This window comes from Pleurodeles waltl, chromosome 6, assembly GCF_031143425.1.
Source record: "Pleurodeles waltl isolate 20211129_DDA chromosome 6, aPleWal1.hap1.20221129, whole genome shotgun sequence".
Lineage (NCBI taxonomy): Eukaryota > Metazoa > Chordata > Amphibia > Caudata > Salamandridae > Pleurodeles > Pleurodeles waltl.
Window position 1 is genome coordinate 1,643,243,129 of NC_090445.1, and position 10,944 is coordinate 1,643,254,072.

Here is a 10,944-nt window from a genome sequence, read left to right on the forward strand (position 1 = left end):
TTGACTCCTGTCAACCCCACCCTTTGAGCATGGACATGACCATTGAAACTGTCTTTGTGACCCTTGGTCTCAGAGATTGCAAAATCCATGACACAACTACAGTGGTGGCTAACATTATAAGCATCAGGCTCCAAACTTGTTTTCTGATCATTTTTGTAACATTTATCGTGAATAATTGCCCATAGTTCACTAGTATTGTAATACAACATTTATCAGTGGGATCTGGCATGGGTCATTCACTGGCACCTTAGATATGTAAAATAAAATGCTTTTAAATGTATGTTGTCTGCATGCATGTGGTGAAAAAGAGTTTGTGTGAGAGAGTGTGTGTATGTGTGAAGATACATGTCGGCTTGTGTGTGTGAATGAGTGAGAAAGAACAAGTGAGTCAGAGTAAGAGTGAGTGACAAAGTCAGTGAGTAAGTCAGGGTAAAAATGAGTGCAAGAGACTGGGTGAAAATGAATGAATGGAAGTGAGTGAGTAAGAGTGGGTGTGAGTGAATGAGAGTGAGTGAGATAAAGTTAATGTAGTGAGAATGACTGAGAATACATTGATAACTTGCAAGTCTTTTAATGAACCTGCCATTCTTTTTTGGTTTATAGAAACCACCATGGCAAAATGTTTGCACTAGCATACTGGAGACAATACTTGCATATGGGATGCCCATGGCAAATTGCTGGTTGTGGAACACTGGAGTAAAATGTTGGCATGAGACACAGGTGGAAAAATGCATGCTGGCACTCTTGAAGAACTTATTGGCATAGGTGGCGCCTGTGGCAAAATGCTGGTGTTGGCATATTGGAGGAAAATCTTGGCATAAGGGAGGACAACCGTGGCATATGTCAGGGGGCATCCATGACAAAAGGCTGTCTCTGAAATACTAGAGGTAACTTTTGACATAAGCATCACCCCTACTACATGGACTGCAGTATTAGCAAAATTCTGGCATATTGTATGTAAAGTTTGGGCAAAAGGAGCATCCATGACAAAAATCTAACGCTAGCAATGGAGGTAATTATAACATTTGGGGCACCCATAGGATTTTATCAATCAATCAATCAGGGATTTGTAAAGCGCACTACCCACCTGTGAGGGTCACAAGGCGCTGAGGAGGGGATGGGGCGAAGCGGGGGGGAGGTGTTGCTACTGCTCGAACAGCCAGGTCTTGAGATGTTTCCTGAAGGTAAGGAGGTCTTTGGTCTGGCGCACGTGGGTGGAAAGAGTGTTCCACGTTTTGGTGGCAATGTGCGAGAATGATCTATCGCCGGTTGTAGTTCTGCGGACGCGTGAGATGGTTGCGAGGGCGAGTTCAGAAGAGTGGATCTGCCGGGTCAGGTTGCAGAAAGAGAGTCGTCTGTTGAGGTATTCTGGTCCGGTGTTGTGCAGTGCTTTGTGAGCGTGGGTGAGAAGTTTGAAGGTGATTCTCTTGTGGACTGGGAGCCAGTGCAGGTTTTCCAGGTGCTCTGTGATGTGGCAGTGGCTGGGGATGTCCAGGATGAGGTGTGCGGAGGTGTTCTGGATGCATTGCAGCCTCTTCTGGAGTTTGGCCGTGGTTCCTGCATAGAGGGCATTGCCATAGTCCAGCTTTCTGCTTACAAGGGCTTGGGTGACTGTTCTTCTGGTTTCGGTGGATATCCATTTGTAGATCTTTCGGAGCATGCAGAGGATGTTGAAGCAGGAGGAGGAGATGGCGTTGACTTGCTGGGTCATGGATAGTGAGGGGTCCAAGATGAATCCTAGGTTGCGTGTGTGGTCAGTGGATGTCAGAGCGGGTCAGAAAGTGGCAGGCCACCAGGAGTCATCCCATGAGGTGAGGGTGGAGCCAAAGATGAGGACTTCCATCTTGTTGGAATTGAGTTTGTGGCAGCTGCTCTTCATCCATTTGGCGTTGGCCTTCATTCCTTCATGAAGATAGGTCCTGGTGGAGTTCTTGGTGAGGGAGAGGATCAGATGGGTGTCGTCGGCATATGAGATGATGTTGAGGTTGTGGGATCGGGCGATGTTAGTGATCGGGGCCATGTAGATGTTGAAGAGGGTTCGGGCTGAGGAATGATCCCTGGGTAGGCCGCAGATGATTTCGGCAGCCCCTAAGCGAAATGGGGGGAGGTGGACTCTCTGGGTTCTGCCGGTGAGAAAGGAGGAGATCCAGTCCAGGGCTCTGTTGCGGATTCCAGCATTGTTGAGCCGTGAGCGTAGGGTGTGGTGGCAGATGGTTTTGAACGCGGCCGAGAGGTCCAGGAGGATGAGGGCCGTGGTTTTGCCACTGTCCAGTTAGGTTCTGATGTTGTCGGTGGTGGTGATGAGGGCGGTTTCGGTACTGTGGTTGCTGCAGAATCTGGATTGGGAAGGATCCAGGGTGCGGTTCTCATCTAGGAAGTGGGTTAGTTGTCTGTTGATGGCCTTCTCGATGACTTTTGCTGGGAAGGGGAGCAGGGAGATAGGCCGGAATTTCTTGAGGTCCTTTGGGTCCTCCTTGGGTTTTTTGTGGAGGGCGTTGATCTCAGCCCTTGACTGTAAGCCCAAAATGGTGTCAACTCAGGAGAACTGCAAGGTTTCATTAGCTTGGCACACCATAAAAAGGCTTGAATATTTAATGTGTGACTTTTCAGAGCCTATGGCTTCTTGGCAAATTTAAAGACCAATTCTGACATAAAATTAACTTTTAGAGCCTTTTCTTCCATAACATTTTCTTGGGCGAGAAACCTCACTACCTCTCCACCCCCTGTACTCCTTAGAAGATGTCAGATTTACTCAGTGTGCTCGCTTATTACAAATAAGGTACATTTCTCATGACTTATTATGTCAGCATCTTAATATAGATGGGATTTAAATTAAACATTTGTTGTGTTGTTACACTAGTCATTCCGTTATTATGAAGTGATGGTAATTATTGTGATGTCATCAGGGTTATGGTGATGTGACACCACTTCCTGAGAGAGTTCAGGGTCAAATGTCACATGACTCCACATCCTATGACCTTGTTAAGGTCAAAGGGTCTGTGTTATGTCACTTCCACTACCGTGGCATTTTTATAAATCTATGTTCATGTTCAGCTGGAGTGCGGGGACCCCTTGTGCTTGGTTCTATGGCTGCATTTTGCAGCCTGAAGATGAAAGACTCAAACACACTTTTATAGTTGTTTGGAACAAAAAATATTTATTTTAAATATTTTGTGACAGAAATTATTGTACATTGGTATGTGTGCATCTATAAGGGTTACTTTGGAATACGGATATTGCTAAATGAATGTGGCAACTTTATGACTAAGCCAGTGGGTCTGGTTTATATTCGTTGATGTGCTGATCCCTTGCTAATAGGCCAGCCTTTTACATTTCTACTTTATACTATTAAAAAAACATCAGAAACTCACTGAAAAAACAAAGGCCCATATTTATGAAAAGTTTATGCCGCCACTGCATAATTTATTTTTTTACAAAAAAGCAGCGCTAACGTAACTCCATATTTATATTTTAATGCTAGAACCCTCTAGTGTCAAAATATCTGAGTCAGCATCATTTTTTGGGAGCACCAACCCACCTTGCGTCGTATTACGACAATGATATGCAAGGTAGGCATTCCCTTCCAAAAAATGGCGCTAGCCCTCCAGCTCCATATGTACCTCCTGACACTAAAACAACGCACACTAAGGAAGCGGATCCAAAAAATGACCCAAAGGCCGATTTGCAGCAAATTTTAACAACTGGCCAGAGAAGGAGCATTTGCAACCTCCAGGACAACATGGAATTGTGACTGCTCCAGCTTGGCACACGCTGCAGACATCAGCGAAGACAGCATGTCCCTCCACTACCACTGCAGCAACCCCAAACACCACCACAGCACACAAAGGTAGCGCAGAAGACGGGAGGGGATATTTAGGCAGCGTACAAGCATCCTTGGGCTCAGGACTTACCGACTGAACAGAGACTCAACTGTATGCCTGCTGCACCACGTTGCACCAGACATCACTGAAAGGGTGGAAACTCCAACAACTAATCCCCCATGACCAAACTCCTTGCTGTTCTCCATATGCTGGCGTCTGGATTTTTTCAGACAACGGGCGTACAAGTGTATGGTATCTCCCAACCATCCTTCACGGTCCTTTTTCCAAAGGTCCTGGACGCAATCATACGCCTCACACTACACCACATCTGCATCCCAAACACCCAGCAACTGCAGCAGGAGGCCAAGCAAGGTTTCTATTTAATTTTTGGGTTCCCGCATAAGCTTGGTTCCATGGACTGCACCCATGTCAAACAGGTGCTACCTGCAGCAACTGAACAACTATACAGGAACCGCAAGCACACCCATTCCATAAATGTGCAGGTTATTGTGGACCACAGTGGGCTCTTCACAAACCACCTTGCAAAATACCCCAGCAGCATACATGATGCGTACATATGCGTGCTCGCTATGCCACCAGATTCAAGCTAGCATGGCTGATGAAGGGTGACACCCTGAAACCGGTCCCAGGATGCTTATTTTTTGGTCCAGGGAGGAACTGGGCTGACAGTTCAGGCTGGACTGTTCCCAAAGGGAACAGGTTCAAGACTGATTAGTATATGGCTGGGACTAAACTGGATGGCATGGCAAGCAAAAAAAACTGATGGATTAAACCCAGATATGTGACTGGGGTGAATGTTTGAATTGCTCTGCATTCCATCCATCATCTGTTGTTTTTGCTTTTGTCATCCCAAGTGGGAATGGTATACCCAGACGTGAGTCCCGTGATTGCTATGCCACCAGATTCAAGCCAGCCTGGCTGATGAAGGGTGATACCCTGAAACTGGTTCCAGGATGCTTTTTTCTGGTCCAGGGAGGACCTGGCCTGGCAGTTTGGGCTGGACTGTTCCCATGGGGAACAGGGTCAAGACTGATTTGCATGTGGTGGGGTCCGAACTGGAATGGCATGGCAAGCAACATAACTGATGGATTAAACCCAGATCTGTGACAGGGGGTGAATGTTTGACTTGCTCTGCATTCCGTCCATCATCTGTTGTTTTTGCTTTTGTTGGCCCAAGTGGGAATGGTATGCCCAGACGTGTGTCCTGTGCTTGCTATGCCACCAGATTCAAGCTAGCCTGGATGATGAAGGGTGATATCCTGAAACCGGTCCCAGGACATTTTTTTCTGGTCCGGGGAGGACCTGGCCTGGTAGTTTGAGCTGGACTTTTCCCATGGGGAACAGGGTCAAGACTGATTTGCGCATGGCTGGGTCCAAACTGGAATGGCATGGCAAGCAAAAAAAATCATGGATTAAACCCAGATCTGTGACTAGGGGAGAATGTTTGATTTGCTTTGCATTCCATCCATCATCTGTTGTTTTTGCGTATATATTCCAGCATTCCACCATCAACGAGCAGTTCCAGGATGGGCAATACAGCAATGGCCTACTCGTAGGTAAGCCACCATACCAATCAGTACACAGACAACACACCAACCTTGTAGGACAAAAAAGACCATACAAAACTCAAATGGGCAGGGGAACACAGATGTCCAGACAACAATACATATGCCACATGCCATACTACACCTCAATCATTGCACATCACACACACACATACACCCACGTGTACATAAAACAGCCACAACCTGACTGTCACACAACCTGAAGACAGGTGGAGCTATGTCCCTTTTGCATACAGAAGCTGGGCCAAACCCACTACAAGTGTCCACTGGTTGACAACTAAATACAGATCACAAACACACTTTACACCAAACAATGAATAGCTCAGCTATTTGAATGGCATAGGTCATGTCAATGTAAAGAAAGTCACACATAGGCACAGCCCCACATTAATCATGGTGTTCAAGCCCCTGGCAGCACCAGTATCAAATACCACGGGTTTAGCTTCGACTGTGCCAGGCATGCGAGGATTCTTAGAGTGAGTGATTCCCCTATGGTGCTACACTTTAAGCTATTTGTCCACTATACTAGATCTGGGGTGAAGACCGTAAGCCGTGACGGATATGGGGAGAGATACCTCCTCGTTACAGACGAACGCACCAGCCCCTGAGTAGGGGGTGCACAACCCAATGTCGCCCATAAGACCCTGATCACTGTCTGGACTGATTGAAGGTTAATGTGACCCGGAAAGAAATTATTCCTGTTTTCTTTTTTTTTCTGTACTTTGTTTTAGCACCATCTTTGAATGGGGATTGGTGAACACCTCAATTAGGTGATGCCTTTGTCAGGTGCTGAGTTGGTGCACAGGCCCCTGCAGCTCTACAATTATCTGCTCCGTTGTTGCAGACAACTGCCCTCCGAACCCATGCAGCACCATTATAAACATGCAATTTGCAGAGTTTTTGGGTTCATGCAGACGAGGATGACCCTGAGTGGATTCAGCAAAAAATTAGAAGGGCCATTGAGGACGCTGACTGGGTCATGAACAAATATAAAAAGGATAGGTAGATATTGGACACGTGGGACGGTGACAGAGTGATGGTGCACTATGCTTGAAGTAACCAGGAGCTAATAATCGCATATTTAAGAACATCCGATTAATCGCCCAAAAACATAGAAGCTTACATTCTTACCTGTTAAAAAAAAAAAAGACCTACATGAAGATGTTTCTGGAGATGACATTCTTCTATGTATTTTAAGCTGTTAATTTACAGAGGCAAAAACATTCAAATGCGCATTTGTTTTTTATAAGGATGGACTGTCGGCATCCAGTCAAGGGGCAGCACAGGCAGACGATGCCACATTAGCAATGTTGTCTTCCTAAAATTGTTATTCATGGAAATATATGAAGAGGATTGTTCAAGTGCTGATATTACGAACATCAGTCCTTCCCCCACAACAATTTAGGAGAATGATCATGGGAGATCTCCATGCAAAAGTAGCACATAGGTACCTTATTTACCTCCCACAACTTTATGGACACCTCCATCCAGAGCTACTGTAACATAAAACAAAACTGTACATTGTTGTAAATTTTCTGAAAGTATAATTTGTTTTAAAGCATTACCCGAGACATCAAATTGGAAAACCAATGTGATGAGCAAGTAAAACAGTGGGTTGATATGTTAATGTTGATTTGATGAAGGGTGATACCCTGAAACTGGTCCCAGGATGCTTGTTTCAGGTCCAGGGAGGACCTGGCCTGGCATTTCCGGCTGGACTGTTCCCATAAGGGACAGGGTCAAGACTGATTTTCATATGGCCGGGTCCAAACTGGGGTGGCATGGTGAGCAAAAGAACGATGGATGAAACCCAGATCTGTGACTGTGGATGAGTGTTTGCATTGTTCAGCACTCCGTCCATCATCCTTTTTGTATTGCAAACGTTGCCCTAAGTGGGAAGGGTATGCCCAGGCGTGTGTCCCGTGCTCACTGTGCCACTGGATTCAGGCTAGCCTGGCTGATGAAGGGTGATACTCTGAAACCGGTCCCAGGATGCTTGTTTCTGGTCCAGGGAGGACCTGGCCTGGCAGTTCAGGCTGGACTGTTCCCATGAGGGACAGGGTCAAGACTGATTTGAAAATGGCTGTGTCCAAACTGGGGTGGCATGGTGAGCAAAAGAACAATGGATTAAACTCAGATCTGTGACTGGGGGTGAGTGTTTGCATTGTTAATCATCCTTTTGTATTTATCAAGGACACAGCATACAGCCATGGGTTATGACTCCATTTGCCAGTCCCACAATGGTGGAAGAGCGTGCATATAATGAAGGGCTCAGAACAACTCACAATGTGGTGGAGAGGACATTTGGGCTTCTGAAGTCAAGGTTCAGGTGCCTGGCCCTAACAGGAGGAAGCCTGTTGCATGCTCCACCACTGATATGTAAGATCATACTGGTCTGTGCAATCCTGCATAGTATATGTACATTGACAAATGTTCCCTGGGATGAACAGGTAGATATCCCCAATGAGGAGGAGGATGACAATAGTGTAGCACATTTGGAGGGAGAACTACATAACACTGCAGCAGGAGTTTGCAGGAGACTACAAAATGTATGGAACTTTTACTGTACAATCATTATCACTTTGTAAATAGCACCAATAACATACTTTGTACCTGAATCTCCTTGGTATGCTCATTCTCCACTACATATACCATTGGAATGTAACTCAAATCTCAGAGAGCAGGAAGGAAACACAATAATTACAAGTATGGTAGCAACATCGTTTTTGATGTAAGAGGGTCTAGTGCCTCCATGTCACATATCAGTGACATGTAACTCATATCAGTGACATGTGGCTCTTGAAGGCCTAGATCCATGCACCACAACATATAACGTGCTGTTAAGTGGGCATTGCACTAATTCCTAGCCCTATCCCCACTTCATCACCACTCTTGCCAGGATGTAGCAGGGGGGCAAACATAAGGTAGGGGCTGTTATCAATTGGTGCTTAAGTAATGTAGTAACTGAACAGTGTCATATCTCAGGGGGATTGCTGCTTTGCTTGCACTGTGCATGTGTGACAATGGGGGGACATCATTGGTAACTACGGACCTTTAGCAAGTGTACAGAGTTTGTAACCAATATTAGAGGCAGACACTGCACTGTGTATCCATGGGATTACTGTCCTGGCACTGCCATTGGGAAGAACCCTGACACATGGTAGGCTGTACCTCACTTATGGCACACACACGTTGGCTGTGGAGTGCGCTATGGGTTGCTAGAGAAATGAAGCAACTGTGGATGCTGAATCACTATCCAAACATTTGACCCATTGTCAGGATCTAAGAATAAAATTGGACAATGCATCACCAATTATCGTCTGGATGGAATGTAGGCAGAGTGTGTTTCACTCCCTATGTACCTAGTATGCTCTGTATAACAACATCGCCCAGCACATAGCAATACACACCACAGTTTTTCATGTGTGTGGCACTCATTAAATCATTCAAATACCACAATGGGACAGTAACTACTATAACCTGGTAGTTGCCCATTGCATGCCAACATAACAGGAGGCAGTGACGGATAACACCATCTGTCCCCTGGCACATTCCCAAAATAAAAGTCACAAAAGAGATACAACCCCTAACTAACCTGCACATGGAAATTACCTAAGTACATCAAATGATGAGACATGTCCAACATGTGCAAGTAGCCAGTCCCTGCTAGATCCCTGCTCAAAACACCCTGACAACACTGCTCTAGCTACATAAACGTTTGTCATTGTCAGGGGACTGATGCATGTGCACAGTGGACTGAGTAATCTGGAGCGCCGTAAACCTGCACCTTCCCATGAACCATGGGTTTGTGTTGGTATAAAAACTCCCACAGTAGTGATGTCGAGTAGTCTGCCATCTTTGCTGGACTGCAACACTGCTACACAGTGGTATGTCATTGTATGTGACAGTCATAACATACATAATGTAGACAATGTGAGTGCCTAGTTGGTGGCATGCACACATGTTCCAGATATCTCAGCACACCTATACCACTTAAATGGCTCAAGCATGGTAATGTCTATTGGAATATGAACAAAAGGCAACTTACAACAAATGTAATTACATATGTATCACAAGACCATTGACAGAAATAAATGACCCTCACATGTGTTCCAACATACGGAAACATAGACGGCACTAAGATGATTACACAGGCATTTGTCAAAGTCCAATGTGTGTCCATGCAGGAAGATAGATATGTGAAGTTTCATATCCTATGAACATACCACTGTGTTCATTTGTTACTGAAATGACACTACACATATCTTTACACACTCACGCCATATAGCAACCTTCACTGTCACGTGTTTCTACCATCTCCTGCAACTAAGATGCAAGGGGAACTATATTTCACACATGCAGCAGAGCATCATGAAGGCTAAGCCAACAATACACCACAGAGCGCACACACATGCACACGCCAGGTGTAATGTGATTTTAACCCTCCGTAGTCCACTGCATCCTCTGAGTACAAATTATCATGGCTGTCACATGCCTTACCATGTATTGGACATAGGCCATCATATCTATTGTGTTGTTGGTATGTGTACATTTGTATTTCAGAAATAACAATGTGGTACACACACAAATAAGTGTTTGAACACATATGTACACTCATAGTACACATGTGCTAGCATGTATGTGGACACTGTGTAGCTACACATGCACATATGCATAAGGTATGTCATTGCATGCATCACACACATAAACAAACATATGGGTGGAACATACCAATGTCACCGCCGAGATATGAATGGATAGGCACACACGTAGCCATAGCATAATGACAACATTATTGCATAACCCATGTGACATAGTATGTGAATCTGGGTGCACTCCAGGCCTACATAGCAAATTTCCACACATTCCCATCATGCGTCTAAAACTTATGACGCAAACGGCTCAATTCAATACTTCGCAACACCAGAAAAATGACGCCTGGCCCCTGATCATCTATCGAAAGCCCACAGGCCTTTTCAGGCACAATGGGACAAAATCGACGCATGACTGTCATGAGTCACAAATTTAGACACAAACGCCTAAACTTCATACTTTTCTCTGTAGCAAAAAATACACCTGGCCCCTGAGCGCATATCGCAAGTCCACAGGTCTTTTCATGCACAATGGTACAAAATCAACACATGACCGTCATGCTTAAAACAAAAGGATGCATAACTGAAAATGTGTCTCACAGGCCGAGGAATTGATGAAACCGGACATCCTGCCTGCATACATGGTACAGTGAGTTCACTTTCACTTCACAGTCGTATTGTCTGTGACTGTGTGAGGGTGTGGAGCTGGTGTTGTTGGTGGATTGGAGTTTTTGGAGTGTTTTTATGCTGTGTCCTGGAGCTGTTGTGTCTTTTTTGTCTTTTAATCAGTCTTTTGTAGTGTATTTTTACTGTAACTGTCACTGTATTGTGGGGTGTTTGGCTAGGGGTAGGATACTTTTGTTAGGTAATTGGGGTAGTTTTAAATAGATTTTTTTCCCCTGCATCTGCATTTGCAGTTAATATACACTTCATGATGTCAGGGAA

The 10,944-nt window shown here is 45.1% G+C and overlaps 1 pseudogene; it reads left to right on the forward strand.

The window, feature by feature from the left end:
- Positions 1–5,958: 5,958 nt before the first annotated feature.
- On the forward strand, positions 5,959–6,425 carry LOC138302196 (LYR motif-containing protein 9-like; annotated as a pseudogene).
- The last annotated feature ends 4,519 nt before the right edge of the window (positions 6,426–10,944 follow it).